Source organism: Anomalospiza imberbis, chromosome 6, assembly GCF_031753505.1.
Source record: "Anomalospiza imberbis isolate Cuckoo-Finch-1a 21T00152 chromosome 6, ASM3175350v1, whole genome shotgun sequence".
NCBI classification, from domain to species: Eukaryota; Metazoa; Chordata; class Aves; order Passeriformes; family Viduidae; genus Anomalospiza; species Anomalospiza imberbis.
In genome coordinates this window covers 25256798-25264082 of record NC_089686.1, presented here as the reverse complement: position 1 = coordinate 25264082, position 7285 = coordinate 25256798, and the positions used below count along the sequence as shown (strand labels likewise).

Sequence of the window (7285 nt, the reverse complement as noted above, 5' to 3'; positions counted from 1 at the left end):
GTAAACTGACTTCAGCAAAGGGAATTCTTTGCCTCCTTCTATAAGAGACCTCCAGCTGCCCTCACAGGCCATCACAGGACTATTTTTAGCAAGCATTTGCAAGCAGCCTCTTTTCAGAGGCACACGAGATGCTTTTATTTTGTGTGTGTTTCAACTTGGCAGCACTGCAGCCATTTGTAGGTGGCAGAAAGGTGATGGAAAATGTTTTCTGGATGGAAAGTCATGCTGAGGCCAGCCCACTTCCTGCCTCAGGGAGATGCTGCCGCTCTGCAGCCTGGCCCTAGACATCATGGGGAGGCCAACACATGGGCCAGTAACCTGGGTATTAGGCAACGAAAAGCACCGCTGGAGAAGGGACTTAGCCCTAAACCCATATGCAAAGCAGCAGCTAGCTTCAGATGCAGGGGCCAGTGGAGCCCTCATTATCAATTAAGCAAATAAGGCTATTGTCTGCTGTAACTCCTCACAGTTAGCACAGTCGTACAATACTTGCCTGAAGGGATGACATAATAGAAGATAGCATAAAGCAAAGGTCTTGGAGTGGTGAAGGTCATTGGTGCTGCTTTGTGCTGTTGAAGTACCATCCTTTTTCTTTTATTTATTTATTTTTTTAAATTATCACATTCAAGCAGTTTTTCTATGCAATTTTCTATATGGTCCACAAGAGAAAAAGAATAGAAAGAAACAAGCTCAGCTTTTTGGATATAGGGTGGAGCCTATCAAAACCCTAATTTCCTGTGTGGCCTCTCACCCAAGTGTTGCAGTTCTGGGGAGCTCAGACAGGCTCCCAGGGGATGGAGCAGCTGTACCTATGCAGGAACAGGGGTTGGCCCTGCTGAAACAGTAGCAAAACTTCATGAACCCTATTGAAAAAGCAAAACTTCATGAACGCTGCAGTCATCGGTGTCAACCTGAACCTTCTTTGCTTGTGTATTCTGGTTTAATACCTCTGCTATATCTGCATTAATTCCAGAGAAGTGTTTTCTATGCTTGTCATTTTGAGAGGAGATTAACATTCTCCGCATTTCTAATTTGGGATTATGTTCTCAATCTCTGCTGCTTGGTCCAGCAGGCACTTCAATGCCAAAGAAGTACCTAAAAGTTACTTTAACAATGTAAAAACTGTAACCACGGGAGGTGGTTTTGCACCTCATACCTAAGAGCTAGGTTTTGCAAAAGCCTCCGGCACTTTAGGCGCCCTGAGCACTCAATTGGCAAGGCTGTGGTGCTGTAGGGATGTGATGTTTGTTTTTATTCTACCTTGCAGAAAGGAACTGGCAGAGCTCTGAGAAGCAGCCTCAAGTGTCTGAATACTGAGAAGGGGTAGTAGGGTTTTAATCAGTTTTAAAAGTACGTGAAGAATTCTTGCTGCTTCCTCCAGCAAACACATTAAATTGTAATTTCCTGATTGCCACACTAATCATGACAACCATCTAGTGCTGTTGATTTACCAGAGTTGGTCCCACAACTTCATCCTTTTGTGACTGCTGCTGCAGATACCCATTAACTGTTTCCTCTCATTTAATGGCAAAGGCCGTATGTGGCTCCCAGGAAACATATCAGGAAATGCATCAGTTAACAACATCCAGCAAGATCTTGGCCCAGGATGTTAAAGCCAAAAGCAAAACAAATCAGTGAAGTAGACCTGCTGTCTGTACTTGTATGTGCATGTGCAGATACCCCTTGGAATAGGACTCTGGTTTGTTGCTTCAAAAATCTACGGACTTTGCTGGTGCAAGGGAAGCCAGGGGACACTTGCCATTGTCAAAAATGGCAAATCCACATATTTATAAATAAAAGCCACATATTTCAGTTTCCCATTTACAGCTGCTACAGAGATAAGAACCAGGCAGCTCCAAACAATTAGTCCAGTGGTAAACAAGGAAAACGTATTTCCCTCTTTCTTTCTAATAATAATATAAGTAACTAATTTGAAAGCTTAAAAAAAACCAGCCAAATGAGAGAAAGGAAAGTTATGCAAAGTCCATTTTTGTCCACCAGGATGAAGGCCAAAGGTAGTCACATGTGCCATGTGGCTTGTATTCCTACCTTCTCAAACCTTTTCATCAGAGGTTATTTTGGGTTGGTCATAGACTCCAAAGAGCAGAATGGTGGATGCAGTAGGAAGCATTTCTGCCCCTTATTTCAGCTGGTATGATATCCAAGCAAATAGTCTGCAGGGTAATTTTTGGCACATAAAGCCAAGGTCCAAATTAGGGCATTTAAAGTCCTACCCATGTGCCACGGACACAAAAATATAATTAGCTGCAGTGTCCTGACCAGAGTTTAATGGATCTAGAGTTCTGGTTGGCTTTTAGTCTAGTCTACTAGTCTGCTTTTATTTTTTGACTTCAGCTTATTTTTGGCAAGTCTTAAACTGACGCATTGCATCCCTGGGAGGGTCTGTATTTCTCTGCATGAACTGTGGGCTGTTTATCAATTGGTTGCATTTCTGGGGATCCTTAGGGATGAGATGTACTATATCAATTTAAACTGCTTTTATTGTTATGCCTTAAGGGTAAACATAAGTCAAGTAATTTGAAATTTGCTACCACTTGGAAGACAAGTTTTCTCTGGTGTCATTCCTGTTTTTCATGCGGAAGCTTTGTTAAAGCATGTTGCTCAAAAAGCTTTAAGCTGATGCTCACTGCCTGATGCAGCAAAGCTTGCTGCCACACTTGTTTCATGTAGGAAAAAAGAATCTTGGGGAGGGAGAGGGCAGGTCTCTTGAGCTTGTTTTACTACTTTCCCTCCAGCAATAAAGTCGCTCTCCATCAGTACAGCCCCCTATGTGGTTGCAGTCAGAGTGGAAGCACCTAATGGGGAAAATATGAACTGTGAGCATACTAATAATTAAAAAGGGACTTTCCCCCTCCAGACAGCTGTGACATTTGGTAATGTTGCAGTCTCTAGTTCTTCCCAGCAAGTAGGGATATTACAGAGTTGGAGAGGGCAGAACAGTGGGACCATGAAGAAAAACTGAGCTGGTGACCATTTGGGAGAGATAGCTAAGCCTGGCAGAGTGGACAGGGCTGTGCAAAGCAGGGAGCTACTTTTATTTCTGTTTGGATTACAGAGGAAGCAAAACTGGATCTGGATATAAATTTCTCTGTGGTACTAGATGGTATTTTGTGCAAACTAGCGACCTTAACTGAGTTACTCTGGGGCTGTCAGAGCCTGGCTGCCTGTGAGCAGTGAGAGATGTCTGTTTCAGCACACAGTTTGCTCTGAACCTCTAATGCTCCCGTGCAACCTCTGTGCCTAAAGTTGGTGGGTGTGAATAATCCTGGATAAACACAAAAAGCCAGCGCACTGCTCCTGTGTGCACAGTGGGAGCCCAGTGCAGCAGACAGGCGCACAGCAAACCTCAATTAGAAGCTCAACTGCATTCGGGCCCAGGGATTTCCCTGGGGACGGATGTGGCAAACCCAGGGACTAATGAACTGAGTGCTGTAGCTGTGTGTCTGAGCTAGCAGGGGAGCTGCCAGGAGTGGAAGCAGGAAATACTAGACAATACTAACGGCAAAGCCCTGAGAGGAAAAACCCGCAACAACAGAAGATGAACTTTGGGCTATGTTCTTCCTGAAAAAACCCAGGGACTGCCAGCCAAGGGACTGCGAGGTCAGCTCCTCCTGTGCACACCCTCTTTGGAGGAAGGCGTGCTCTTTGCTCTCTGCTCCTGCTGCTGAAAGTCCTCTGGAGTCACAAAGCCCGGCAGACTGCGTGGCTCCGGGTGTGGTAAACCCAATCTGCCATCCACAATTTGCCCGAGGCTGGCAAGGGGTGTCGGCAGCAGCTGCTGGTAATATCGCTCTCAGGAGGAGCTTGGCTTTTAGATACCTCAGTGCAAAACACCCATCTGGGTGTTCTGGTGCTCTGCTCGGAAAGTTCCCAGGGTTTTAACCTGAGTTTTTTCTGGCATAGTTGTGAGCTGTGCTCAGAGCTGGATCGTTGGCTGTGTCAGCAGGGAGCATGCAGCATTGTCCAAGGGCTGGATGTGCTTCTGGTGCCATGTCCTGGTCCAGCCCATCCTTCTTCTAGGTAAACAAATGGAAGTTGATGGAAGTGGGGCTGCAGCACCTGGGGTATCACAGTTATTCTTTGCAGGAGAGTAAGCTGGGAGAAAATCTCCAAGGGACAGCAAAGAGCTAGACTGCATTTAGAGGAGTGTTAGGTGAATTCTGATTTACACACAGAGGGGCTAAAGGCAGGCTGAGAGAGGTTAAATACATGCCATGTTCTGCGTGCTCCGAGTATTGCAGGCAGTCCCAGGACACAGGTTATAATAAAATCCTCATTTTATCACACAGCTCTCATTCTTTCTTATTTTCATGCAATGTTATTTTCAACTGTTTACTCTGAGCATGATCTCTCCCAGGTGATGACTGGCGGTAAGTTCAGGGCCACCACCACATGTGGGAGCTAGGAAATGAGCAGTGCCATCCTGTGGTGCGGCTTCAGCTCTGCTGCCCAGCCGGTGGTCAGAAGGTGGCTGTTCCTGCCGGTCCTGAGGTACCCGAGCTGCATGTAGAAAATGGGAATTGGAAATAACACTGCATCTTACAGAGTGGGCTGGGATCAGTGGTTCATTATTAAAGCTGTATTGGGAAGGAAGAGGGAGCAGATGGAGATTGCAATGGAGATTTTCTAGCCTCTAAGGAGTTTAAATTTATCTCTCTCCAAGGCTATATCCATTCCTGGGGTAACTTTTCATTTAGCATACGCCTTTTAGGGCTTTGATTTCTTTGGATTTCATGGAAGTTATGTACTAACTTATGGTTGTGGTGTTTCCTAGACAGAAATATCTCTCCAGGATCAGCTCCTGCCTTTCTTGGATACACAGTTCATGCGTGGCAGTAAATTCAGTTCTTCTGTGAGCTCCCCATCCTGTGCGCATGCTGTGGTGATGTCTGGAAGGCCTGCCCATGGCGTAGCCCTGAGGGCACATGTTGCAGGCCATCCCTAGATGTTCAGGAATCCTGTACAAATGGTGGAAACTAGTCCTTGAGTTCTTCCCAGATCAAATTTCTAAGCAGGCAAAAATATAACTTGCTTGGGAAAACACTGACCTCTGGGAACAGGCTTAGGGTCACAGGCTTGGTTTTATGTTTAAGTCAGGAAGATTCATGGAGGCTCTGAAACACATTTGTGGGAAAGCCAGCAAGGAAAGTGAGGTGGGAGGGAGTGATTTTCCCCAGAGCAATAAAGAAAATCTCTATCAACCCCTTTTTGAAACAACTGTTTGACTGTCACACTATTTAATTCTTCTGTCTGCATTCACAGACACAAATCCTTTTCTTGGCTGCATCCTCTGCCTCCCAAAGCCCAGCACCCCACTGTGGCCATTGCAGCTACCTCCTGTATCCTCACCAGCTGGCAGTTCTTTGGCCCTGCAGACCTGGGAGACAGAAGCCATCCCAGTCAACATGTCCTTGTGTCCCAGGAATTCTTGCTGCTGCAGCAGTGGTCTGCCCATTTGGGCTTCTCCAGAGAGCTCCAGGTGGGAAAACTTTCACATCAGCTCTGGTCTCTCTACATTGTCATGGAGCTGTGCAGGCAGAGCCTTACTTGGGACCTTCTGAATGTGGTGAAGGACACCTGTGGGAAGACACCTGTGGTCAAGCCCAGAGCTTGACCACTGCATGAGCCCTCCCATGTAGGCAGGCACTGCTGCAGGGCAGGGGCTCAGCCTGGCTTTGGGGGAGTGGGGTGACCCTCTCTGTGCAGGAGGGCAGCATCAGCAGGGTCTTAGCTCATGGGGCAAGGGTGGGGTGTGCTTGAGAGGGTGGAGTAGGAAATAGCTTACTGGGCTGTTGCCCTGCTGCCCTCACAGGTGGCACCCACTCAAGCAGAGTTTGGAAAGAACCCATTTCAGCTTAGTTTAGCTCAGGTTTTTAAAATCCTGTTAGGGCGAATTGCTGTGAGAAATCACACCACATATGATCAAGCATGCATTGGCAAAGGCAGGAACATTTCCCAAATGTTTTTTCCCCTAAGGACCATCCAGAGGCACCAAAATGCATTGTCTTACAGGAAGGATGGAGCCCCTGGGAGGTGGATTGGGCAGATAAAAGCCTTCTCCTTGGGAGCTCAGCTGCACATTAGTTTCAGCTGCATCATCAAAGTGAGTCATTCAATAAAAACAATTAGCTGAGGAAATATCACTAAACAGTAATAATTATCCAAATGTCCTAGCATTGACCATTTAGATGACTAAATCAACACAATCAATTGTGTTAATGAATGCTAATTCAAATCGAATAACTTTCTGGTTTATTTGATTATGTATAAAGAATTCACCTGCAGTGCTTGGACAGGATGAGGTGGCAGACCAGCGAGATGCTTGGTGACCTACCTGTCCTGTGGACTCTGTGAATGGGTGATCCCTAACCTGCCAGCAGCACACAGCAGTGTCCTCTCCATAGTCTGTGGAGCAGTAGAAGAGTGCTTAGATGATGTCTAGGTATCCTTCATCTGGGTGGGCAGCTTTCATGGACTTCAGAGAGACTTATGCCCACACAGAAATGTGGGGAAGCCTCTCAGGAGAGGCTACGTTCTCCTTTCTGCCTCCTTACCTGAAGGGTCTCACAGGGCTCTGAATCTCCTAAACTGGATGACTGGATAAAGTCACAAGAACACCAGGTATCCCTGTCGTCTGCCTGGGAGTAAAGGGGTATGGAGGGAACTCAGGCTTAAAACTGACAATTACAGTTTCAGTCAAGAACAAGTCACACTTGTAATTCATGTTGGAAACTGACCCTCTGGCTCAGGTTTTTACTCTCTCCTGTTCCTATCACTGGTACCTAGGCTCTGGAGACACCGGTGTTCCCTGGAGTGCTTCACGCTCTGGATGGACTGTGATCATTGTTCATTTTTTTATGCATGGATGTTGTTTTGTTGTGTCTAGACATTGGTAAGATGCTTGCCACCTCAATATCTAGAAATTATGGGTGTTATGGATCCAGTGGGATTCAGCTTGGTGCTGGAATTACCCTCACACTTCCCTTAAAGGTGCAATGAGCTCCTCCATCCCCGCTGCCAGCACACCAACCCTTCTTAGTCCATACTTGTGAGTTCTTGGAAGAGGTTTATTCTTAAGAAAAGTTTGTTCTTTATCAGTATTTCAAGAAAGAAATCAGCAAAGATACCAAAAAAAAAACAGCCTGCCCTGAAAATGGATGCCTGCCATACTATTTTCACATGTCTGTAGAAATTGTTATGTTTAGCTCTCCTCATTCTCTGCTAACACAGGAAGGAGTGAATGTGTCCAGCACAGGGACCAGTG

At 46.1% G+C, this 7285-nt stretch overlaps 1 long non-coding RNA gene across 1 annotated transcript; it reads right to left on the bottom strand.

The window, feature by feature from the left end:
• Positions 1–4533: 4533 nt before the first annotated feature.
• LOC137475536 (uncharacterized) lies at positions 4534–5872 on the bottom strand. The gene is made up of 2 exons (XR_010999941.1): positions 5569–5872; positions 4534–5398 (listed from the first exon to the last, which is right to left on the bottom strand). It is a non-coding gene; the product is annotated as an uncharacterized lncRNA (long non-coding RNA).
• Between the last annotated feature and the right edge of the window lie 1413 nt (positions 5873–7285).